The 27,848-nt window shown below is 38.0% G+C and overlaps 1 protein-coding gene across 5 annotated transcripts in view; it reads left to right on the top strand.

The window, feature by feature from the left end:
- Window positions 1-27,848, top strand: part of Oat (Ornithine aminotransferase precursor) — a 279,809-nt gene that overhangs the window by 57,441 nt on the left and 194,520 nt on the right. Inside the window, exon 1 of one of the 5 annotated variants that reach the window (XM_090391731.1) lies at window positions 24,557-24,708. The exons of the other annotated variants lie outside the window; for them this stretch is intronic. The gene's annotated coding sequence lies outside the window, so the exon portion shown is untranslated. Of the gene's footprint in view, window positions 1-24,556; window positions 24,709-27,848 lie in introns of those variants that run through there. 5 annotated transcript variants of the gene reach the window in all.

The raw sequence follows: 27,848 nt of genomic DNA, 5'->3' as shown, positions 1-27,848 counted from the left end.
ATAATAAATACATACATACATCTTCAAGGCCCACCTTTCCTAATTGGATTGTGGGGGCAACAGCTGCAAGAGGAACTTCCAATGGTCACGATCCTCTGTCACCAAGCTCAGGTGTTCTGGTGGGATTCCCAAATGTGTCCACCCAAGGTTTTGGATATAATCTATCCAGCGAGTCCTTGGCCTTCCACGTGGCCTCCCACCCTCTGGCTTGGCAAAGAGGGCCTGCTGAGGGAGCCTCTCTTGTGGCATTCTGACCAGGTGCCCGTACCAACGTAACTGTGATCTCTCAACATGGAGAAGCAGCAGTTGAGTAATGAGGGTTTCCTGAATTGCAGAGCTTCTGACTCTGTCGAGTCTTGTCAGTCCCGCAACCCCTCGAAGGAACCTCATTTCAGCCGCTTGGATTCGTGTCTGCATTCTTTCAGTCATTACCCAACTCTCATGACCATAGGTGAGGATGGGGACATAGACTGTATTGAAGACAGCCAGCTTTGCCTTCTGGCTTAACTCCTGCTTCAATACTACTGAATGGCCAAGCTCCTGCAATATTGAGCTTGCTAAGCCAATTCGAGTATCTAGCTCTAAGTCCCACTTTCCATCATTCGTGAATATGGACCCAAGGTATTTAAACTTCTCCACCTGCCTCATTGCGACTCCACTTACATGTAGAGTGCACTGGGATGGTTGTCTTGAGACCACAAATGTTTCAGTTTTGGCCGCACTGATCTTCATTCTGACATCTACACAAACAGCTACAAACCTATCCAGGGTCCGCTGGAGGTCATTTGTGAAAGAGCTAAGCTAGTCATCTGTAAAAAGCAGACATCCAATGCTACATCTTCCAATTCTGACACACTCACTGCCTTGGCTGTGCCAATCAATCCAGTCCATAAATATTATGAAAAGGAGGGGTGACAGAACACACCCTTGGCGGAGGCCAACGGAGACTGTGATAGTTTCAGACTTTGTGCTGTTTACCCTGACACAAAACTCTGGGCATTCATATAGGGACTTGATGGCAGCTAATAGTTGGCCATCCACTCCATACTCCTGTACTACTTACCAAAGCTTATCCCAAGGAACCCGGTCATATGCCTTCTCCAAGTCCACAAAACGTGTAGACATTCTTGGCATATTCCTAAGATTTCTCAAGGACTTGCCTTAAAGTAAAGATTTGGTCAGTTGTGCTTCTACCAGGACGAAAGCCACATTGTTCTTCCTGGAACTTTGACTCAACTATGCTCCTGCACCGTCTTTCCAAGCACCTAGCATACACTTTCCCAGGCAGGCTGAGCAGAGAGATGCCACGATAGTTACTGCAATCCTTCTGGTCTCCCTTCTTGAAGACTGGTATTATTATGCCTGTCTGCCATTGCTTTGGTGCTCGTCCAGATATCCAAGCAGCCTGACACACTTGAGTCAGCCACAGAACACCATCTTGATATAAGGCTTTTAGCATTTCGGGCCGAATTTCATCATTGCCTTGCCCGATTTTAGCGATTTTATTACTAAATGGACCTCTTCTGCTGTGAGACTAGTCATTGCCCCGATCTGCACCTCTTGGATGCCCACAACTGCTGGGCCACCTGGGTTAAGAAGGCTCTCAAAGTATTTCCTCCATCTGTGGAGGATATCCTTCTTGGTTGTTAAAAGTGCACCATGAGAGGCCTTAATTGCCTTTGCTGTGCACGATTTCCTCCCTCGAAGGTGGCGGATGGTCTGCCAGAATACTTTGTTTGCATTTGCATAGGATGAGTCTAATCTTTCTCCAAAGGATTCCCAAGACCTGCTTTGCTGTCTTTACTGCCTCAGCAGCAGCTTTTCATGCCTCAGCATACTGCAAACGCATCTCAGGTGACCTGACCCTAAGCCATGTTACGTAGGACTCCTTTTTTGCCCAGACAGTTTTTTGGATTTCTTGGTTCCACAAAGGTGTCCTTTTCTCACTGCCCGTTGCCATGCTGAGCCGCTTTCTGCCACAGCATGAGAGTGCAGAGGCAGTGACAGCTGTTCTGAACAGCTTCCACTCCTCCTCAACATCTGTAGTATGCTTGGGAATCTCTTTGAACCTGGAGGAAATGTCATCTGCAAAATTCTTCCTCACAGCCTCATTTTCCAATGCCTCCCATTTCACACGGTTTAGCTGCTTAGGCCTACCAGCGTTGATGGTAGCATCTGGTTTCTGAAGCCGTAGAGTGCACACAACTAGGTGGTGGTCAGTTGACAGTTCTTCCCCTCTCCTCACACGAATGTCCAACACTGAGGAAAATAGGTCTGCTGAGACTATAAAGAAGTCAATCAGAGACCTTTGTTCTAGTGTATCCCTGTACCAGGTATACTTATGGACTTCTCGGTGCTGGAAGAAGGTATTCATTATGGACAAGCTGTTAGTACAGCAGAAGTCCAATAATTTCAACCCAGTCGCGTTAAGGTCAGGGGCACTGTTCCTCCCAACCACACCCTTCCATGTCTGGTCATCAGTTCCAACATATGCATTGAAGTCACCCATTAGCAGGACTGATTCCATGTCTGCCACCCTGTCAAAAGCAGCATCCACCTCCTCTAGGAAGGCAGAGTATTCTGACTCCAGATTAGGTGCATAGGCTTGCACCACAGCCAAATCATGGTTTTTCATCTGAAGCCTTAACACACACACACCCGTGTCCCCAGTGGGATCCACTCAGCAACACAGTCTGACAGCTGGGGGCTTGTGAGTATCCCCACACTCACCTGAGCAGACATTGTCGGGCTCACACCAGAGTAGTAGAGCTTCCACCCTTTATCCAGGTCGACAGTTCCAGAGCCTCTCCTCTTGGTCGAAGAAAGCCCAACTAAGTCTAGCCGGTAGCGCTTGGCTTCCTCGACCAGTTCCAACTCCTTCCCTGTCAGAGAGAAGATGTTCCAGTTGCCTAAAGCCATAGTCTGGTGCCGCTGTCATTGCCATTTCCGTCCTTTTGCAGAACCATTTCTTTGCGCTTCCCCTAAACACCTCCCCAAACGGGTAGCGGGCCCATTGATGGAGTTTCTTCTAGCAGAGTGCTGAGGAGTGGCGTCTAAGGGAGACTGTAACATATTTTTCGAATGGGTCCCTCTGCCTAAAACCTGAATGCATCCCTTGGTAATCCGTGCGGTATGAACATTTTTTGATGGCCTGATCATGTTACAGTGTTTGATAGTGTCCTGTTAGCACAAGATGAAATGACACAGCAAAATAGGAAAGATTCCTCTTGAATACTCTAATAGCATTTGGGGGAAGGAGCAAGAAGAGAAGAAAGAAAGAAGCAAGGGAGGAAGAGGAGGGACCAATCTAAGATAATATAACAATGTATATTACATGAAGTAAGGCATCAGGTACCTCGTGTTTGTCACGCCGGTACTCACTTAAGTGAGCCCCTGATGATTTATGTTATTTAATATTTTAAATATTGAAATAAGTTATTAAAATTCTTATATGTAATAATAGTTTTGCTGATTTATACCATATTGATACGTGAATTCAATATGCAGGAAAGATAGTCGAATTCATCTTACAGATGAATTCACCTGATGAACTTCCAACATTACCGTTGCAAGTTCATCAGGTGATTTCATTTTCTTAGTAAACAAATAACTACAATATCAGCCACCTTGTTTTGCAACTGCGTTTGGAGGTGTTTTGTGTGTGTGTGTGTGTTGTTGTTGTTGCTATTGTTAATTGTATAAAAGTGTCATATGATCACCAGTACACGTAAAATAAAAATGTTTGCTGAATTTCGAAGAAAAAAAAGTGCAATCATAGGATAGTACTGTACTTATTTTTATTTTCTGTGAATAGATAACTTTCGTTTGTTTATCAAACTTATATTCCAGTTTTAGTTTGGTATCCTTTGATGCTGTAGTCCAGTAAAATCAACTTTATGGAGAGTGGTATGCTGGTGAATTTTTTTATTATTATTATGTGATACCTCCAGGGAGTCCAAAGACTCATCGAGGGAGAATGTGCAAATACCATCGAATGATTGGGACCCTTCTAACTACTAACCGCGCTCAAACCTGCTTAACTTTTTGCGAGCCATTAGTAGCAGAGGCTCTACCAATCGACCAACCTTTGCTGGTGAATTTTTACCAACCCTACCCCTCGGAAAGTATAAACGAATTTTATTATTCAACAAACATCGGCTAATTTTACCTGGGCAACTTCTTAGGGAAGTGACCTTATTATTAGGTTCAATACAATTTTAGAAGCGCGAAAACACACGCACAGTATGCCCTGTAGGAAAGGGGAGAGGGGAGAAAGAAGCATACAGCGTGCAGGCAAAAATGCTCCTGCTGGATTTTCTGTGTCACTGTACACAAGCTTATAGCCCGAATGCCACTTGCCATTGTGGATGAAGTGCATTTCTGTCTACGGTTCATAACTAGTGTTGGTTTAACAACCGCCTCGCAAAATACAGTACTTGAAATTTTAACAACTGGCTCCAGCACACCACAGACTTGACGTATTCCACCAGGTTCCTCAAGCAAGTTTACTTCTGACAGTTGTCAATACCTTTCAATTAGTATTTGTTGAACCGCTGAGTAGGATGGCTGTAGTCTTATTATTTCTATAAAACTCGCATGGTTTAGTTGAAAGAAATTTATGATACTTCACCTCACTACAGATCTGTTTACGGAATGATTTCAATTTTATTTATCAACATATTACAAAATGGTCAATTCATTTGGTGATCAGAATATTGTAGCTTTACTTATAAAGTGTTAGCCGCTTTGCAACCATATGGCTGGGAAAGGCGTGTCATGCGTTCGATTCCCGTCGCTGACGTGAGGAGCTTAGGATCTTTCTCAGACATAGCCAAGTTAGCCAGTTTTGGGCATGAACGGCAGGGTTTTTCTCCCGTTTATCTGGGGTTTTTCCTCCTGCAAGCAGGCAAACTGGCCCCGTGAACACACGCTTCTACAGACATAGGATACCTCCAGGAATAAGGAGTAATCACCTATTCCGTAGGATTCGGTTCCGAATGCCTATACAGTAAAAAGTGTAGGTCAACGTGTGTGAGCGTAAATCAGGAAGGACTTATAAAGTGTTCCGAATAAATTTTGCTGACGGAAACTAAAGACACCACTAATTACCTACATTGTGTGTGCTGTATTTACTGCCTCACTGTGCTGTCTATGTTTACAAAATCTTAGAAGAGTTAAACTAATAGATAAGTAGGATTTGAAAGATTGCACGATAAATTGAAACTCCAGTTAAGGTTGAAGATAAATTAACGTAAATGAGTGTTTCGTCTAATGGGGGAAGCCTTCATAGCTCAGTTGGTATAGACGAAACCTTTTGTTCGGAAAGACCTGGGTTAGATTCCTGCGAGGAACGTTTATTAGGTCACCTTCGACTAAAGGTGAGTTAAGCGGTCTCATACGAAAATGAAGAGTATTTTCTTTCCGAAAACCCATGTTTTTCATCCAAAACAGGCAAATTGGTCCCGTGAACACACACACACACACACACACACACACACACACACACACACCGGCATAAATACGTACTGTATTTATTTTATTCTTTAATAAGTAACGTAGACAGTGGTGTGTGTGGTCAGTGGCGTAGCTAGAGCTTTTGCCGCCTGAGCGATCCCTGAGTTTGCTGCCCTTCTCAATACACACCAAATATACTACAAAAAAAGCCAAAAAGATATAGCCTTTCTGGCAATCTGAGGCTTAGTCACCATCACCGCTGGTAAGACTGGCTGGCTTTTTTGCGCAGCTCCCTGATCGCCGTAAACTCCCAAACGCGCAGCAATATGATAGATTTGTTTAAATCTAGAGTCTAGACCAGGAATGAGCAACTTGTACATGCCAAAATCCTCAAATCTTTGGTGCAAAATTTTCTCACGTGCCAACCGAAATTTTGGGAGTAACATATTATTATTTAGTGTCTAAAGTATTGGGAGAACCTCCTTTTCAAATAATCAAAAATCACACTAGAATGGTAAAATCAAAGAATATTGTAACAGTGATTATTGTAAACATTGAATGAATGTAAAAATTAGTGACGGAATTTTTACTTAAAAGTCCTTGTACCCTGTTGATAGCGTGAATATTTTTATTTGCATTTAAGTGTAATTCTAGCTGCCATATAAAGCCGCACAATTTAAAGACGCAATTTTTAACATCAGCAAAAGTCTAAACAATAATTCTGATTTTTTTTTTTTATAAAGATCAGTCAGACATAAGTTTTTTCAAGTTTTTCCAATATATTGCAGTGCACAGTCTCATAATCGTTTTACTTGACTAAAGCACAATAAAAGAATATAAAATTAAAGATATAATTGTATTACTTCTTAATCCCTTAAGAGTAATACATAAATACAAACAAAATAAATTGTTATTTTACCTACATAATCTATTAAACGGATGTTAATCTTTAGCAGAAAACATCAAATCAAAACTAGAGAAAGAAAAATAGTGGACATTTTATTTCTTTAGAATCAATGAGACTTCTGCTGCTGCAGCACTAATGACAATTAATTTATATCAGGTTTATATTTTGTGACCTGTAGAGATATGCTTGCGCTACTAGTTTCATCTATAAAGCTACTCCTTTTACGAGACTTAACAAAGTTCATCACATGAGAACAATGATTCACAAGAATATGTAGATGCAAAAAATTATATTAATGCTGTTGCAAGGATTTTTAAACATACCAAAGTTTCGGGAATAGCATTGCAAGTTCTTAGTACCCCTTTTTCCGCACTTCTCTCTCTCTCTCTGTTACTGCCGTCTCTAATCGATTCTTTTCAATATTTTCCAAGTCAACTTTGAAGTGAACAAATTTCTGCTTCCAAATTGAGCTACTATGAAAATCAAGCAACTGCATTTCGAAATCTTCCGTATTTATCCACGAAAGCATCTGCAAGTTTATTTGAAGATGTTTTCGTGTAGTGTAGTTTGAGGTTCAAGTCATTTAAATGTTCGCAAAAATCTGTAATAAACAGTTTACAAACCCTCACGATGTCATACATTTCTTTATAAGACATTTGTTGATTAGTCAAAAAGAGATTTATCTCATCCAGGCATTCAACAAATCTTTTCTGAACAAGACCGACTAAGCCAACGAACATTGTTGTACATTATTAGTCCTTTGTACACCGAATCCACTTCATTCAATAGATTCTGTGTTTTTTATTCAAAGCAAGTACAGAAATGTAATTAACAACCTTGGTTACTGTTTGCATCACTTCTTGAAGTTCCTTTAGGCCAGCGTTTGCACATAAATTCTCCTAATGTAGGATGCAATGAAAACCTATTAGTGGATGACCAACATGTTTTGCAAATAGATTTACAAATTCTGCTTCCTTACCAATCATGCTGGGCGCACCATCTGTTGTGATGGATACTACTTTTGAAATATCAATTTGCTGAATAGATAATTCGTTCCTAACTGCTTTACATATTTCAACCCCACGTACGCTCAGGTAGTGTTACAAGGTTAATCATCTCTTTGCATACTTCGTCATCCCTACAAAATCGAGCAAAGATTCCCATAGGCTACCATGTTAAAGAACCAGCCGTTTGAAGGGAAAGAGTCCGATTTTCGAAATGGATTAATTCCCAAACCTGAAACGAGCCCTAATTTTAGTAAGTTGCGCTATTCTCACTGAAAGGTAACAAATTGCATGACATGCTAATATCGGAATTTAGATTCGAGACATTCTTTTTCACGCTTTGTCAAAGTACAATTATAAGCCGACCTACACACATGAAAGAGAAGGGTATGCATGCAATCTAATCACGTGCAGATAACACTTCATAATCATGAATATTGATAATACATTTCGCATAGCTTTAAAAATAACTTACCGTATTTACTGGAATATAACTCGCACCCCTAATTTTACTACTTCGCGAAAAAAGAAATTGAAAAGTATTCTGTATACCTCGCACAGGAAAAAAAAAAAAGTTTAATCACGTTCACGTCAGAGCGATAGTGACTCGCTTCCCATGGCAAACCACGCGTCCTCCCCAGTAGCCAATAGTGACTGCAGACACAAGTAAAAATATGTCGTTTTATTGTATCACTGAATAAGGTACAGAAACATTTGCAGTCTGAGTAATATATTTCTCAACAAATAGTGCAATTACAAACAGGTGTGATAAAAATGGCACTAACTAATGAATTGCATGTCCCCTTCCCACAGAAACTATGCTATTTAGACTCAAGCAAAACCATATGCTGCACTGGCAAACACTAAAAACTAGATGCGTGGGAGTCTGTTCCCCCAGCTCAAATGCAAAGCAACAATAAAAATTAATGGAAAGTGTTAAAATTCGTAAACATGTTAAAGCTAAGAAATATAGAGTGAATATTGTTATGGCACTTTCAGATATTCATCATCATCATCACGAATAATGGGCTCACTGCCCGTTGATGTCTGATGCCTGTTTCACTATCTTCTTCCACCTTTCTTTGTCCAGTGCACAGTGTCGCAGTTTTTGTACACCCATTCCACACCAGTCTTATATCGTCTATCCATTCTCTGTATGGTCTACCTCTTCTGTTTAAACCATCCAAAATACCAAACATAAATGTCTTTATCTTCCGGTCCTCACTCATTCTACAGATGTGTCCAAATAATTGCAGCTTCCCTTTTATAATCTTCTGCATTAGATTCTATTTTGGTTGTATCTTCTGATAGAGCTCTTCATTGGTGATTTTCTGTACCCATCCTATTCTTAGAATCTTCATGTAACAAGTTCTTTCAAATGACAAAATTCTTTTTCTTGATTCCTTATTTATTACCCACGTTTCAGATCCATACAGTACACCACTGAAGATGCATGTTTCCAATACTCTTAGATTTGTTTGCAGACTGATCACTTTACTTTTCCAGATGTTATCCATGGCCTTCAGATTTGTTCTTCCCTTTGCAATCCTGATCTTTATTTCTTTTTTACAGTCCAAGTCATATGTCAGTTTGCTTCCCAAATATGTGAATTGTTCTACATTTTCTATATCAGTTCCATCCACTTGTATCTTTTGTTTCATGTTCTTTTCACCAAATACCATTGTCTTTGTTTTTTCAAAGTTCATAACAAGTCCAAATCTCTTCCCTTCCTCATTTAACAGTTTCAGTGTTTTTTGTAGTTCTCTTTCGTCTTCTTCAATAATAACAATGTCATCTGCAAATCTCAGATTGTTAATTCTCATTCCGTGTACAGATATTCCTTTGGTATCTTCTTTCATTTTATCCATTGATCTTTCTAAATGTGCGATGAAAATGCTTGGTGATATTGGATCTCCCTGTTTAGTACCTCTGCTTGTTTTAAATAATTTCCCGAAATCATCACTTATTCTAACTGCTACAACTGCATTCTGGTAAACATCTTTTAATATAACTATTAGTTTTTTATCAATTCCATAGGATTCCAGAACTGCTAATGTCACTTTCTGGTCAATACTGTCAAATGCTTTCTGAAAGTCAACAAAGCAAGTATATATGTTTTTGTTTTTTCTCCTAGCTTTCTCTGCTATTAACCTCATTGTCAAAATCTGTTGAATTGTGGTTCTATCCTTCCTAAATCCTGCTTGCTCGTCTGCAAGGTATGCTTCCAATTGCGTTCTCAATCTTTCTGTCAATATGATCATCATCACTTTACCAAGATAACTTATCAAGGCAATTGTATAATTTTTACATTCTAGCTTATATCCTTTCTTGTATAATGTTACTAATATTGATTTCACCCACTCCTCTGGCATTTTCCCTTCTTTCCATACCATATTGCATAGTTGGTGCATTTCTGTAACCATACTTTCACCACTATATTTAATCATTTCTCCAGTAATGTTATCGTTACCAGGACCCTTGTGTTTTAGCCGTCCTATTGCTTTTTCTACCTCTCCTCTTAAAATGTCCATATCATGCTCATTACCTGGTGGTGATATCTGCTTCAATTCTTCAGTGAGTTTCCCAATGCTATCTGAATCTAGTTTTCCTTCATATAACTCACTACAGTATCTTGTCCACCGCTGTACAATTTTTTCTTTATTCATCAATACTTTGCCCTTTTCATCTTTAATTGTGGTCTGTTTTGGTTGCCACTTTCTATTAATGATTCTGATCATTTTGTATACCTCCCTTGTTGCATTGGGCTTCTAACCATTTCATTTTATCCATTCTGACTGCTTTTTTCACCTCGTTACACTTTCTTCTATATTGCTCTTCTATTTGTTCTGATGTATCCTTTCTTATCTTCAACATTCTTTTCTTCTGTACTAACTTCAGTGTTTCTTGTGTAATCCATTTCTTCTTGATCTTCTCTTCTTCTGGTACTGTTTCTTCAACTGCATCTTCTATCGCCTTCATTACTCTTTTCACTCAAAGAGAAAGTGTGGAGAAAGAAAAAAAACTAAAAATTTGAGTTTTTTTTCTTTCTCCACACTTTTAAGTTTCTCTGCTAACACTGTTCTGTACCTTCTTCCTATTTCTGCTTCACTTATTCGTGCTATATCTCTTCTATTCTGATGTTGGGGTTTATATTTCTTTTTCAATTTCATCTTGATGTGTGCAATCACTAAACTATGGTCCGAGTCTATATCCGCTCCTTGAAAAGTTCGACATTGCTGTACTGATGTTATCCATCTTCTTTTAATCATAATCATATCAATCATGTTTTTGGTTTTCCCATCATTTGATCGCCACGTCCATTTTCTACACTCCTTTTGTTGGAATCTTGTGTTACAGATCATCATCTCGTGGTCCACTGCAGATTCTAACAATTTTTCACCTCGTTCATTTCTTTCTCCGAAACCATATTTTCCCAACCATCATTATCTATTCCAACTTTGGCATTCCAATCTCCTTCAATAATTAGCACATCTTGCTTTGGTATTGTTTCTATTGTCTCTGTCAGATCTTTGTAGAATAAGTCAATATCCTCATCTGTGCTGTCAGATGTGGGTGCATATATCTGGACTATTGATATGTTGAATGGCTTTGCCTGAAATCTTGCTACTATGATTCGTTCATTTACTGGTTTGTAGCCTATCAGTGCCTCTCGAGCTCTTTTGCCGAGAAGGAAGCCAACTCCTGCTTCGTACATGGTGTCATGTCCTGACCATATTACTTCGCATCCATTGATCTCTCCAGATGATGTCCATCTCATCTCTGCCAATCCTAGTATATCCCACCGAGATCTCTTCATTTCCTCACGAAGTGGTTCTAATTTTCCTGACATCCAGAGTGTCTGCGCATTCCATGTTCCTACTGATAACAGTTCTGTTAGTTTCAGTTTCCTTTCGGTATCCCACTTTTCGATCCAACCCCGATTGCTCGATTGGTATCGCGGGCCTTGTTTATCCGGGCGACGCCCGAGCCGGCATGTTGTAGCTGTTGGTTATATAGGCATCAGATAACAATCGTGTTTTTTCTTTACGGTCAGAGCATCGACACTCATCTGACCGACCCTCCTCCTTTATCCAGGCTTGGGACTGGCATGAGATCCCTAAGGATCCCATGGCGGAATTTTTCATATATTAAATTTGGTTAAAGGAAATTAGCATTTCAATTCAAAAATTGTCTGCTGCTTTTATCTTTGACTCGCGATCTTTTGTTAATACCGCACCAATCATATTCACATCTTCATAGCTGCTATATCTTTACTGGCCTAGTACTATAGCTGTCTGTTCATTAGTCATTCGTGAAGGATTGTTCATTAAGTCTCGTAAATTATTGGTAATTTTTGCTTGAAATAATGGGAAAGAAGATGGTACTATTCGGGTAGGATGCACACAAGGAAACTGCTCTCTAGGCAGGAAATAGCAATTGCAATCGTGGTGCGAGATATATGCGCGGATTTTACGAAAAAAACTGAAAACTTTAGTTTCCGAAAATCCCCACATATATCTCGCACCACGATTTTTAGCTTTAATTTTTGGAGAAAAAAAGTGCGAATTATATGGTATGTTTATGGCAATGTAAAGGAAATTTGCTTTTATATCTAATAAGTTAAACATATTAATTGACAATAAATACTTCCAATCCATATTTTAATGACTTACGATTTAATAAAATCCAAATCCACATATATACACACTTTAGAAAACGGATACGTTCTTTAAGAAACATGAAAAGATATATAAAATGATGGTAAACGTCTGGATGCCTGACGAATGATGCAACAACTGAACTGGAAGAAACTTGTACATCAGTATATCGCGGAGATAGATGGCTTGGAAATAGGATGCTTGTTTCTTATTTTCTTATTACTTATTATTACTAAAACAGTTGGTAGGGTTTGCTTATTTATTGAATTTTTATTTGGTATCGTTGTACTTAACAAAATTGTATTATATTAAGTTAAAATATACAAGTCAGCGAAGATGTTTGAAATGTATTTTTTTTTTTTTAATTTAATTATTTTTTAAGATGAGCCCTGGGTTGCATGCCGGAAAAAAGTCGTTGGCGTGCCACATTTGGAAGGCATGCCAAGGGTTGTCAACCCGTGCTCTAGATTAACCATACATAAAGAATATAATAAATATTTTTTCAACGGTTTCGATAACGAGCTAAATGATATAAATGTGTAACAGATTAGAAAAAACTAATGATGATCAGGCATTTGGGCATTTTTAGGGTAAAAACGGAATAATGTTTGTTAATTTTTATACAAGTTAAGCAAAAACCCTAATATAATAGGGAACCACAGAGATATAATTACCGGGGTCCTAAAATCCTGTCGATGGCCTTAGTTATACGCAAAATTAGAAGGAAAAAAAAAACATTTTCACAAATGTGTACTGACTGCGCGGTGCTCGCTGCTGAGAAGCAGCTACCATAGTATAAGCAATAACCAATAAAGCAATCGCCTTGCCATGCGTTTTATTGTTTTATTTTTAAGAATTTGAATTATAGTATGATAGAGAAATGTAACGGTTTTGTTATATTTATATTTTATTTATTTTAGTTGTATAGTTGTTAAAAACTAATAATTAATTAAGTAATAAAAATTACTAAGTTAACATAAATAAAAGAATCTTCGACAAATAAAATTGTGTCTCACGTGAAACCACCAAAAAAATGCCTCCCGGGGAGGACCCCCTTCCCCCTAGCTACGCCGCTGTGTGTGTGTGTGTGTGGTGCCCTCCCGCGTTGAGTCTTTGCTGATTGAGGTAAATCAGTAAACATCGATTTACCTCAGTCAGTAAAGCTTCAATGATTTACTGATTATTACTTTTTAAAATTATTACTGAGATAAAACAACAATAATTATTACCTGACTTACCATGGAGTCAGGTAATAAGTAATAGTTTCTCTCATATAGATTCACGAGTTCGTATTATTATTACTGCTTCTCGTCAGCATGGAATTCCAGACCTCTTTGCAAGAAACTGTTTATACAGCACTACACAAAACATCCAACTACATGCTACACATTACAGGTATTTGTCTCTCGGCTGTATATTTTTCTTCTCTTTTCCGAAGGAAAAAAAATTACCAGAGGCAGGATAACTCACGAGAATCAAACGTCGAGTGCGCAAACGGTGATTCAGATATCATCATCATGCGTATCAAGGATTTAGGCCTAGTATGGCCTGTTCCGGCCTTAGAAGTCATCGTTAAATCTTTTAAGAGGACTTCCTGGTTTTCTTTTTCCTAATGGCTTGTTTTGGTAATCTTTCTGTTTTCATTCTTTGAACGTGATTCAAATATGTGCCGTAGAATTCGCTTGTTAGATATTTCCATATGTAGTTAAAACCGCACGATGACATTTTAATTCTAGGAGGCACTTGTAATAATAATAATAATAAATCAGACGTTTCAACCAGGGTGCATGGTGTAATACATATCCAACTACATGATTGCGCAGCAAATTTGCGATTTTTTTTTTTTTTTATAAAACTAGAGAAATCTTTTCTATTATGTAATATATTTTTAAACTCCTATTGTCAAAAATCGCTACTACCATCTCCGGTCGGGAACGTTTCGTAACAGGTTTCGTATTACCGTCCTTCCTTAGAGCGAACTATTTCATGCAGCGGATAAAGATATATCGCAGTTCTTGTTATCGTATTTACACATGACGTAAGCGTATGACGCTTGGCTATTGAAGTTTCGGTTTATCGACATCGTACAGGTAGTGTCGCGTTACATTTGAAGCATTCAGGTAAACTGTTTTGACGTATTTGAAAATACGTCATGACATTTGAAAATGTCATTCCATGACTTTGTTTATTTTCTAGAAGCCAGTGAGAGAAAAAAAAAAAGATAGATAAAAAAAATAAATATAGATAGATAAAAAAAAAAGATATTTATGCTTTCATTTTTTTTTCTTTTCCCCTTTCTCTTTTTAAATATATGAACTGTTGTATTATGTTAATTTTCTTTTGATATTGCTAACGTCGGTAACTTAAAAAAGGAATGCATAACTTCTAGATGATGCTAAGGTGAATAAGGGAGAATAAGGGCACAGGGCTGTCATGTACTTTTGCTACTAGTGTATTTGAATCAGTTGGTGCTTGTGGGCAGATGAATAGAGATATCAATTCATTGTTGCTAAGTGTCAAGCTGCGCTCTCCAATATTCCACTATTGGTGCTGTATTATGTTTGTATTGGTGGAGTCTCACTTTAGAAAGGGAAGAGATGAACGCTCTAGAAGTTGGTGCATAAAGAGAAAGTTCAGGAACACATAAGAAAAATTGTAAAGATTATTCATTAATTTGTTGTCATAATGCAAACAATAAATCGATATAGAACTGATAATGTTGCTGTGGTGGCATTGCCCAAGCCATATCTAGATTTCTATGCACATAACTGGATAATGGAAACATTAGAGAATGTCTAGAGGTGAGTGACTAAGACTGTCTTGGGACTCTGGCATGAGGACAAATTGAGGTAATGTGTTCTGCAGACCTTGGAAAATAGAAGGAAAGGTGTGGTGTGATTGAGGTATATGAGTTGGTAAGAGGAACCTTATATAGGGAAAATATTGCATAGGATAATACTAAGAGATAATTACTTAATGCAGCATGTGATGGAGAGGACTAGGGTATTGGGAGAGTATTGGACCTGGTTATAGAATCAGAAGAACTATCCATAACCACAGTTCTTCCAATTAGTGAGATGACCATGCGGTCTTGACTTGGAAGATTATAAAACATGGGGAATATTCTGTCAAGAAGGGTATATGTGGAACCACAAGGCAGGTGATTATGATAAGCTTAGGAAGAAGCTTAAATCTGTGCCATGGCATAAAACACTGCAGGGTAATGATGTTAGTAGTGCACCTAAGGTAAGGAGGGCTAATCAAATAGGAGTTTGATGGATAAGTAATATCATTAAGCACAAGCTGCAAAGAAGAAAATGCTGTGGAGGGTATATAAAGAGAAAGGCAAACAGCAAACTTATAAACAGTGTGATAGCAGGCCAAAGGAAATCCCAAAGAGTTCTTTTTTTTATGTGGCAAATAAGAGGAAGAATGACTATGGAAGATTAATAGTAATGAGTGATGATGGTCATGAGGAGACAGAAGCAGATAAAATAGTTGAGTAACTAGGTGACCACTTTGCAAAGATATATCATCCTAGTGAGGTTACTGCTTTAACACATGTGACAGACACTGATGTGGGAACAGAGGTGAATGAATTGGAGGTTCTTCGGATATTGCAGAATCTCAATGTAAATACATCTGTGGGATTAGATAGGATATCAGCTAGGGTTTAGTGAGAATGTGCAAGGCAACTAGCAGTACTTCTTACATTCCAAGGGAGTGGAAAGAAGGCAAAATAATTCCCTTGCATAAAGGAGGTTCTAATACTGAGTATCAAATTATAGACCAATCAGTATCTCAGGCATAGTGGCAAAAGTACGAGAAAAATTGTTCATAAAGAGAATTCAAGAATGGGTAGATAAAAATATAATACTGTGGAGTCAACATGGCTTTGTGAAGGGTCAGTCATGCCTTAGTAATTTACTATCTTTTTACAATAAAGTAACAGCTGAGTTGAATAAAGGCTACATAATGATTTTGCAAAGGCATTTGACAGAAAGATATTTGCATGGAACTCTGTTATGCAAATTAGAACAAATGGGGTTATGACACTGGTTAAGTGGATAAGAGAGTGGCTGCTGGACAGATATCAAAAACTGGTATAATGAGGGGCAGAATCAAGGCAAAAACAGGTGACCAGTGGTGTGCAGCAAGGTTCAGTGCTGGGACCATTGCTGTTTAATTTGTACATAAATGATATGGGAAATAACCTGAAAGGAAATATTCCGTTGTTTGCTGATGATGTGAAATTAGTTAGAATAATAGTTAATTAAGGCAATGTGAAGAGCTTGCAGGATGATTTAAATAGGCTCTTATGGGCTAAAGATAATGGGTGTCAATTTAATGTGGAAAAATGTAAAGTTATGCATTTTAGGAAAAATAGATTACAAGCCATGTATCACATTGATGGCACTATACTCCAGGAAATAGATGAAGCTAGAGATTTAGGGGTGGTGATAGACAGAGAGTTAATGTTTAGAATATGTATTGCTAAGGTTGCAAACATAGCCCATAAGATTACTTGGCTATTGAAGAACACATTAACAAGTAGAGATATGGAAGTTGTTCTTCCTCTTTATAGGGCCCTGATATACCCCCCCCCCCATTTGGATTACTGTGCTCAAGTCTCGTCCCCTGGGTTTCTTGGGGATGAGGAAGCAGTGGAGAGGATTCAGAGCTGAGGGACCAAGATGGTGAGTGGTCTGTGTGGAATGTTCCTTATGAGGATAGATTGAGGGTGTTTGGATTGCGGAAGGTGATTGATAGGAGTAAAAGAGGGGATATGATAGAAACATTTAAGTTGCTTAAAGGATTTTATAGAATTGATGCAGGGGAAATGCTTCAGGCTAGAGGGACCAGAACAAGGGAGTCATCCCTGGAAGTTGAAACTCGGTTTTTTCGTCCCCCTAGAAGAGGCGAACCAGCCCTGTGGTTAGTAGGAATGTGAGTATGCATTGCTCAAGATGGGTGGTGAAAATGTCGGTGCCAAATATATTATTATTATTATTATGGGCAACTCCAAAGAGTCTTTAGACTCATCGAGGGAAGCCCTAAACATCATATTGTTTTTTTGTTTTTTTTGTTTCTTTGTTCAGTAATTTCTAGATTTTAACTGAAAATAAATAAACCATCATGTATTATATTTGCAGTGTTTTTTTTTTTTTTTTTAAGTTTTATCACATTTTAGCACATACTAGTAATGAATGTATCTCTCAGATACATGCGACCTCCTCAGGGTTAATAGTAAAAAGGAAAAAAAACCATATCAGGATGGTGAATTGATAAATGAGTCGGATATATTGCTCATTTAAACTTATGATTTGAGTACAGGTTTTCCTCTACAGAAATGCTTCATTGCATCCTAATCAGAGCCTCCGTAGCTCAGTCAGTATAGATGAAGCCCTTTGGTCGGAAAGACCTGGGTTCGATTCCTATCAGTGATGTGAGGAACCTTTATCTGGTCTCTTTCGACTAAATGTGAGTTAGCTAGTCTCATACGGAAGTAGGGGTGTTTTTTCACCTGGAAACTCGGTTTTTTCGTCCCCCTAGAACAGGCGAACCAGCCCTGTGAACACACATGGAAGCCAAGAATACGTCCAAACCATGTGCCAGTCTCGAGCCTGGATAAAATTGGGGGAATGGGGAAAGCAATGGTGAACTACCCTGTAAAAATCTCACCAGGAATACTTTGTCGGCAATGCCTACAAAGTCATCTACGATCAGAAACAACTGAAAGGGAAAATCAGATTAGATCAGAATTGATAAAAGAGGCATTTCTTGCAGGAGCAGATTCTCTATTTGAAGGCTTTAAAAACAAACAAGAAATTATGTGACAGAGCTTTCAGTTAAAACAATCACAAGGCGATTGAGCTCAGTTTCTTTTGACATGCAAGCCCAACTGAAAAATAATTTAGGAAAATGTGAATACTTATCCCTGCAATTTAATGAGTCAATGAATGTATCAGATACAGCAGAACTGGCTGTTTTAGTAAGAATGGTATTTGAGGACGTTTCTGTTAGGGAGGAGCTGTTAAAATTATTGACTATGAATGGTCAAACAGCAGGAATGGAAATTTACCTTACATTGAAACAATAGGTTTCCTTCAAAGCAAGTTGGCAGTGATCACCACTGATAGAACCCCAGCAATGGTGGGTACTTCCAAAGGATTTATTGCTCTTTGCAGGGAGGACAAATTATTTCCGATCTTTACGTCATACCATTGCATTATTCATCAAGAAGCATTGTGCGGTAAAGTTCTCTCCTTCAGTCACATTATGAAAACAGTTCTAAAAATAACAAACTCAATTAGAGCCTCTCCTCTACAGCACTGCCTCTTTAAGTCTTTCATTGAGAGTACCAATGATGTAACTAAAAAAGATCTTATTATTCATTCTGAAGTTCGCTGGCTAAGCAAAGGAGAAGTACTTTCAAGATTTGTGAGTTTGATTGAAGAGATAAAAGAATTTCTCAATTCCAAAGACAGAATGAACAGTTAAGTGATCCTTTTTGTTAATGGATTTGAGTTTCCTTACAGATATCATAGAAAAATTAAATTCTCTAAACATCAAATTCCAAGGAAAGGATTAACACATTAATAAATTTAGTTTAATCCTTTATCCAAGTGCTCACACTTGGATAAAGGATTAAACTAAATTTATTATAGTCTAACCAAGTGAAAAATAAACTTTCAACATCTTTCTCTAAATCCAGAGTAATTTCATAAAAAGGTGGTACACCGTTTGGCAACTCCTATAGGTAGAGATGACCTTGCTAATGCTTCTACCTGGTATCTCCACTTGGGCCTGGCTCACACTAAAGAGACCTCAATAAAGGTCGAAACTAGTCTGGGTAGTGTCCCTTCCCTTAATGCATAACATTATACATATCCTCAAGGATATGTGTTTTGCATTATGGGAGATACTGAGATAGGAGTGATGTTAGCTTGCTCCACCTTTGCAACGAGTTGCCTGGTGTTGTACCACCTTACCCCAGTCCTGAAGATACTTTCAGGCACAAACTTTGTTTGCTCACACACTTGGATAAAGGATTAAACTAAATTTATTATAGTCTAACCAAGTGAAAAATAAACTTTTGATTAACACATTGTGCTGATAAGTTCGATCAGATCATTCAGATGATCCCAAATCTGAGGAAAATGATTGACAACAGAGTGTTTGTCCTGGAATCGTTTGCTATATTGCTTAAAGTGCTTCGGAAAGAATTTGACAAGGGGTTTCGGCAGTTCAACACCATTGAGCCAATGGTATCATTTTTTAAAACCTTTTTACAGACTTAAGTGTGATTGAAATTGCTGAACTTATAACAAACTTTGACAACAACAGAAGAAGTAGAACTGGAAAATTTTGATCTCGGGAATGATATCACATTAGTCATATAAAGGTGATGAAAACATCTGGAGGTTGGTTGGTAGAGAAAGATTTCCTGTTTTAAAATGTTGTGCATACAAGATAATGTTGTTTTTTGGATCAGCATACTTGTGCGAGTCATTTTTTTCCATCATGAACATCATAAAATCTAAATACAGATCATCACTCAAGGATGAACATGTCAATGATTGTTTGCAAGCTGCAACATCGTCTTATATTTTCAACTATGAAGGATTGTCAATGATATACAACTCCAAAGATTCCATTAAAATCCATTTTTCTTCATAATTTAATTGTTTTAAACATTTTTGTTACATTCCAATAAAAACAAAATTACAATGATCCTTTTATTTATTATCCACAACATAAAATTATCTTGATTGTTTGATTGCTTTAAGAAAGATGGTGGGGTAGGGGGGGACCCCCCATACTGTTTCCTCATCTTAAGAGTCCTCCATAGCTCAAAAAGGTTGGTAAACCCTGGGCTAGAGCATTTCAAAAAAGTAAATAATGCTGCCAAGATTAATTCCGAAAATTTAGATGAATGGAATTATTATTATTATTATTATTATTATTATTACCCAAGACTTCATGGAGTCAAAGACTCATCTGGGAGGTCCTTTTATCACACACACATCTCATCATACTGTGTCTTAAACACACTCAAACTCCTTGCAGACACCACAATCTCAGGCAAGGCATTCCAATCATTCACAACTCTGCACGAAAAAAACCTGCCTCTCACTCCCCTACTCACACCCTCTTTATACAGTTTCCACGGATGACCTCTGGTTCTCCCCTGATCTCCCACTATTCTCTGTAGAACTTCTCCACCATTGATCTTATAACAACCCCTTACCAACTTGTAGGTCTCTATCATATCTCCCCTCTTCCTTCTCTCCACCAGACTCTGCAAATTACATCTTCTCAATCTTTCCTCATACTCAACATTCCAGAGGTCAGAAACTACCTTAGTCAGTCGCCTTTGGACCCTTTCCAACATCTCTTCATCCTTCTGAAAACCCGGTGACCAAATCTGGGCACAATAGTCCATGTGTGGCCTAATCAAAGCCTTATACAATGGAACAAGAATCTCCCTACTTCTACATGTCAGTGTCCTCCGCATCATTCCCAGAAGTCTTTGTGTTGTCTTCACAATTTTGGCGATGTGTCCCCTAAATTTTAGATCCTTATCCACTATCACCCCCAGATCTCTTATTTCCTTTACCTCCAACAATATATTCTCACCAAGCATAAATTCTGCATCCCATCTTTGTTTTCCAAATTTTAAAACCTTACATTTTGCAACATTGAACTCACATCCCCATTTACTTGCCCAATCACTCAATTTATTCAGGTCTTCTTGCAAGGCCACAACATCTTCACTACTCTTTATGGTTCGTCTCAACTTTGCATCATCTGCAAACAACTGAATATCTCCATCCAAATCTTCGCCAATATCATTAATATACAAGTTAAATAGTAATGGCCCTAAAACAGACCCCTGAGGCACTCCACTAGTGACTTTCCTTTTCCTGGATATTGCACCCCCATACACAACTTGTTGATACCTATCAGATAGCCAGTCTCCAATCCGATGCACTAATCTAATATCCAACCCCATCTGCTCTAGTTTGACTGTCAACTTATCATGATGTACTCTATCAAAAGCTTTTGCGAAATCCAAGTATATTACTGTGTATCCTTCTCCTCTGTCCAAGGAAGCAGTCACTTTATTGTAATAAGTAAGTAGATTACTAAAACATGACCTCCCTTTAGCAAATCCATGCTGTCCATCAAAGATTATACCATTGTTGTCAACCATTTTACACATTATATTACATTTTATATTACACAGAATATTACATTATATTACACAGAATATTACACAAGAGTTGATGAAAAGGAAGAGTGAAATAAAACATCTGGAGCGTGTCGATTAGTATCAGTACATTAGATAGTGCATGGCAATTCATAAGATAGTATCTATACATCACTTGTCAAATAAGTTTCACTCCTGCTCTGTTTAAGCAAATAAACAGAGCAGGAGTGAAATGGATGAACAGTGACATTTAGCAAGCTGTGTTGAAAATGTGATAGAGAAGGTACAAGACAGAAGATGATCAGCTACATGAGGAGTATAAAGTGGAGAAGAAAGGTGACAAGCATGATATAGAAAGCATGCAATATGAAAGGAGATTGGCTAATCAGGCCACGAATAATTCAAGGAAATTCTTCCACTATAAGGGCAAGCAAGCAAGAGGAAGAATAATTATGGCAGGTTGACACTGTCAATAATTATTCTTCATGGTAACAGAGTAACCATTGCAAAGGATATAGTAGAATTATTTAATTTTTATGTGCATATCATACTTGATGATATGTGCTGATTCATATCTGCAACATGTAGAAGGGAGGTAAGTATTAGAAGAATTAGAGGTGAAAGAATCAGATATGGCAGGTGTTGATTGGGTTAGATGCTAATAAGGCTGTGAGAATGGAAGAATTATCAGCATGTATTTTTATGGAATGTGCAAAACAGTTAGCTAAGCCCTTGACCTAGTTATTTAATGAAAGTCATGCAGCAGTTAATGTTCCTAAGGAGTGGGAGGGGGAAAAAGGCAAAATAGTACCACCTCACATGCATGTTTATAGAATAGAAAGTTCCAATTATAGACCAGTCTGTATATCTGAAGTTATTGGAGAGGTTGGTTAGGAATAGAATACAGGATTGGATTGTTGGACATAGGATTCTTTATGATGCTCAGCATGGATTTGTAGAGGGTAAGCCTTATTTTAGCAACTAACTTGCATTTTATGATAAGGTAACAAGTTTGTTGGATAAAGAAGATCACCTCATGATAATTTGGTGTACAAGCTGCAGAGAATGGATACTTTTTTTATATATCTAACTTGATAAAATATACATTGGAAGATAGGCAACAAAAAGACTATTTACATATTATAAGAATATATTACAGAGAAAAAGGATTTTTTTTTTTTTCCGGATATAAAATAGAAAGGATGTAAATAGTACATGACTGATAGAGAGGGTTTGTCTTCTTAGTAAAAGAGTCACCATTAAAGTTCAGTATCACTCTTAGCTATCTTTCAGTTGAAGTGTATCGTCATTGGCAATCCAGAACAGGGTACATTTGGATTCCACTCCTTAATGAATTTGGCTACAGTTTTTGTTTTTTTGTGATAATCATATTCCAGTGAAAGCCTGCTTTGTATCCTATGTAACTTCTATGTGAGAGTTTGTTCCAGTTCGGTGATTGATGGATTCTGGTTATTTCTTTTGTGCTTAATTTAAAAGCTGTAGATGATTTTGGCAGAGATGAAGAGAAAGTTGCATATTCTGTATGGACTAAATTCTAGTAGTCTTCTTGGCTGTGTGTGTGTTGTTACAGATACTAGAGGCAGTATTCAGGGCATAGCTGATCATCGCTTTGCTTGCAGCACATGTCAGATATGTGTGTTTCAAGGTACCTGAAACTTTGCAGAAGAGACACAGATCCAATTTTCTAAGTTGAAATATGTAGAGCTTAGTAGGAGTAGGCAAGATGTTGTGCCATAGCCTCAGAATCTGGTTTGGCACACTTTGATTTGTATAGGTGGTCCCACTGAAAACTTGATGGCATGTGCAAGTTTTTAGATGAGAAAGATATGGATGAATATGTGAAGAGCGAAGTTGGAGGCAATGACATGAGGAAATAGAATATTTTCTTGTTGTTATTGAAAGGTGGGCTCCCACAGTTTTTAGAAAGAATTTGGATTTCCCTGAGGCGTAACAATATCTTGAAAGACTTTTATAATAGCCTCTTGTATCTACAGTACTGGTATTGCTTTTCGGTTTTTGGGTTTTTCAGCAGTATGCATGTGAATGTTTTTCACTTTAAGGTTAGGTTAGGAGGTCCCCTATGATTCTTATTCCTTTCTTTCATGTACTTACAGGACCACTATTTTCTGTTTGAAAATAGTGGTCCTGTAAGTACAACTTGCACTACTCTGTTGATCGTGTTAGTGTGTGATTAAGTTATGTGTTTTTCCACCACTCTAGAGCAACTCTGTAAAAACGAGGTAGTGTAGGAGTTGATGGTGCAGAACTGGCCATTTGGAGGATTGTGGATAGTGTAAGTCCTCTGGTGGATGATTTCATAATGTAAGCGAAGGTGGTTACATAAGTATGATTGGACTAAAGTGTCTTTAGGAGAAAGATGATCCTGAAAGATGTAATATTGTTTTCAAGGAAAATCAGGCCTTGACCTCCCTTACTGAGTACTTGGCTTGCAGAATAAGTTGTCCAGTTAGTATTATTCCAGAGGAAACATGCGATTGCCTTTTGAATGTGATGGAGAAAGTCTTCAAGTGGGGTCAGTACTTTGAGGCCATCTGGTTGATGATTAGAACTCTTCCTCTAGGTGAAGATGTGGAACGTATGCCGTTCAAAGTAGTTGTGCAGTTGTGTCCAGTTTAACGTATTACATAAGTGCCTCCATACAGGGCTGGCTCTACCGACGGTGCAACATGTGCATTTGCACGAGGTGACAAGTTTTTGGGAGCGGCAAAATCGGCCTAAAGTGTACGAAAAATAAATCATAAAATCATTTATTCCTTCTCTGTTGAAACCAGACTTCAGGAAGTCGTTAGTTAAATTTTTATATAATAAAACTTCATTGTACTGCATATTTTTTTTTTAAAAAATCATAATAATTTAAAATAATGTAGTATTATGTTGCATTTAATATCGCACTGTCGGTGTTAATACCAGATGACATGACTATAGTAGAACACCTATTTTGCATTTATTTCCGATTCCATTGTTGGCAGTGAGTTGACCTTGACTTGAGGGTAAATCTCATTTAATCAATGAGACAAAACAATCATAATGAGATAATTGGTTAAGAGTAAACCAGTTAAAGAAATAGAATCGAAACACATAAATACAAACTGTATTTATGTATTTTGATAATACAGTTGTGCAGTGATTGTTAATAATACTTTTTTGATACAATTATTAGGATTTGGATTTTAAAATAATTTTAACATTCCAATATGTCTGATAAAATTCGGTATAAATTTTTTAATTCATACTGAAGAGATCCTTTGATAAAAAAATTTTTTTAAAAATCTATCAGGCACAGAATATCGCAAACGAAAATCGGAAAAAGAACGTGATATTCAGAAACAAAGCGGGGCTTTGATTAAATCTAAAAGCAAAACTGAAACAGCTAATGTAGTACAAGAGAAAATAAGCGAAAGGACCGAAACCAAAAATTCTGAACTCATGGCAAGTATACTTCTCATCCCAGTAATGTCGATATTATTAGCAATTGATTTTAATTAACCATGCAGATGCACATTTTCAGAACAAAATCCTGTTAAATGGTTAATTATCTCTCTATTTCTGTAAAGAAATATAGTTTATGATCATTTTTCATTAACTTAACAATTTTCATTAGCTAATGTTACTATTTAGAATTTATGATCAGACATGTTGAAGCCTAACTTAACATTGTGGCTTTTAAGACTGCAAGATTTGATGAAATAGTTATTGAAAATGAAATGCAGAGTGATATTAGACATTTAGTGGAAACTAACGAAAATGTGCAACAGAATAGAATGAAAGAAAAAAGGGTAAAATAGGTGATGAGTGATTCCAGGATAGCAGTGTATGGAGATTCCATAGTTAGAGGATTGATTAATGAGAGACTGTAAGGTCTGCTATCCAGGAGGGAGAATGAGTAGAATAATTCTGGCATTGGACATGATGAAGAAATGAGCAAGAGAATTCGTGGTGATTCTGGTTACAAATGATCTAAGTGGACATAAGCAGCATTGAGGGCAAACAGGAGATTATTGAGAAAAGTGAAAGATAACAGTGTAGTGGGAATGATTGTCAACATGTTGCTTAGGTATGACATGAGGTGAGACGAAGAGTCAGATGATATGCTAGTGGAGCTGCATGAGGAGAAGAGAGTACAGGTCGTGGATGTATGGCGTTTGTTTGATAAAAGATTGGAATTATACAGCCGTGATGGGTTACAATTGAATGGCTTTGGAGTGAGTGCCCTTGACAAAGTGTTGCTAGATGGAAGTATAGTGTGTTTTGCAAGCAAGAGATCAGAATTAAGAGATGAAGTGAATGATCAGGAGAGTGGTATTGAAGAGTCAGAAGTGCTTGGCAGTGGAAACAGAAGCATGACAGATGAAGAGAGAATGGAAATGCAAGAGGAACAGGAAAGGGGGAGGAGCCTGAGTGGACAGGGAGACAGCATAGAGAGTGGATGTTGAAAGTAACAATGACTGTGCGTGTATGGAGATGGAGTATATTGAGATGTGGGTGGCTAAGTTGAAACTGAATGGATATATGTGGTAAGCTGTAATAAAAGTGATTGGGCAAGAGAAGATGTGGTGGAGAAATCTCAACCACAAGTGGCTTGAATAGGATTGTATAGACCTAAAAATGAACAGCTGTGTTTGTTTACAAATGCCAGAAGTATCAGAAATGAGGGAGATGAAATGGTTTCACTGATTTTGGAAGTTTTTTCCCACTTGGTTAGACTATAATAAATTTAGTTCAATCCTTTATTCAAGTGTAAGCAAACAAAGTTTGCGCCTGAAGTATCTTCAGGACTGAGGCAATTCGTGGTAAAGGTATGACTTCTCCATTGCTTCTGCCTTAGTATCACCACCTCTGGGTCTGGCTCGCACTGATGAGACCTCAATAGAGGTTGAAACCGGTCTGGGTAGTGGCCCTTCCCTTAATGCATAGCATTATACATGTCTGCAAGGAGGTGATGAGAACTTGGTCCACCTTTACCACGAGTTGCGTCAGTCCTGGAGATACTTCAGGTGCAAACTTTGTTTGCTTACACTTGGATAAAGGATTGAACTAAATTTATTATAGCAAAAGGAATAAACATAAATGGAGAAAGGCTGCATCATCTGAGAAGGGCCACTACCCAGAGTAGTCTGGGTAGTGGCCCTTCCCTTAATGCATAGCATTATACATGTCTGCAAGGAGATGTGCTTTGCATTATGGGAGATACTAAGACTAGGAGTGATGAGAACTTGGTCCACCTTTACCACGAGTTGCGTCAGTCCTGGAGATACTTCAGGTGCAAACTTTGTTTGCTTACACTTGGATATGTGGTGGAGAAATCTCAACCACAAGTGGCTTGAATAGGATTGTATAGACCTAAAAATGAACAGCTGTGTTTGTTTACAAATGCCAGAAGTATCAGAAATGAGGGAGATGAAATGGTTTCACTGATTTTGGAAGTTTTTTCCCACTTGGTTAGACTATAATAAATTTAGTTCAATCCTTTATTCAAGTGTAAGCAAACAAAGTTTGCGCCTGAAGTATCTTCAGGACTGAGGCAATTCGTGGTAAAGGTATGACTTCTCCATTGCTTCTGCCTTAGTATCACCACCTCTGGGTCTGGCTCGCACTGATGAGACCTCAATAGAGGTCGAAACCGGTCTGGGTAGTGGCCCTTCCCTTAATGCATAGCATTATACATGTCTGCAAGGAGATGTGCTTTGCATTATGGGAGATACTAAGACTAGGAGTGATGAGAACTTGGTCCACCTTTACCACGAGTTGCGTCAGTCCTGGAGATACTTCAGGTGCAAACTTTGTTTGCTTACACTTGGATAAAGGATTGAACTAAATTTATTATAGCAAAAGGAATAAACATAAATGGAGAAAGGCTGCATCATCTGAAATTTGCAGATGATATTGTCCTGATAGCAGATAATCTTGAAGATCTGGAAGAAAGGCTAAATCAGCTAAATGAAGCTGCCAGAGAAATTGGATTAAAATTAAATAGAGAAAAAACAAAAATAATGATGAATAAATACATAAACCATAGAACTATCAAAGTTGAAAACCATGAAATAGAACAAGTTACTTCATATGTATATTTGGACCAATTGTTATCCTTTGAGGAGTGCCAAACAAAAGAGATTGAACGAAGAATTCACCTTGGATGGATGGATGGCTTATGGGAAAATGAGAGACATATTCAGAAGTGACATCCCTATGATTCTAAAAAAGGAAAGCTTTCGACCAGTGCATACTTCCTGTCCTAACATATGGAGGAGAAACATGGACTTTAACAGAAGCCCTAAACAACAAGCTGAGAATAACACATCACATGGAAAGAAGTATGCTAAAAATAACATTGAGAGATAGGAAGATAAATATCTGGATAAGATCTCAAACAGGTGTCATGGATATTGTAAAATACATTAAACAGGCTAAGTGGAGATGGTCTGGCCATATTGCCAGATGCAGTGATGGGAGATGGACTAGAAAAACTACAGAGTGGAGACCAATGGATGGAACAAGACAAAGAGGAAGACCGAGAAGAAGGTGGAGAGATGAACTGGAACAAATTGCAGGAGTGAGATGGATGGGAGAGG

This window comes from Typopeltis vanoorti, chromosome 4 (genome assembly GCF_054136105.1).
Source record: "Typopeltis vanoorti isolate ZY-2024b chromosome 4, IOZ_Tvanoo_1.0, whole genome shotgun sequence".
NCBI lineage: Eukaryota > Metazoa > Arthropoda > Arachnida > Uropygi > Thelyphonidae > Typopeltis > Typopeltis vanoorti.
Note: the sequence above shows the minus strand (reverse complement) of the source record. Positions and strands in the feature narration are given on the sequence as shown.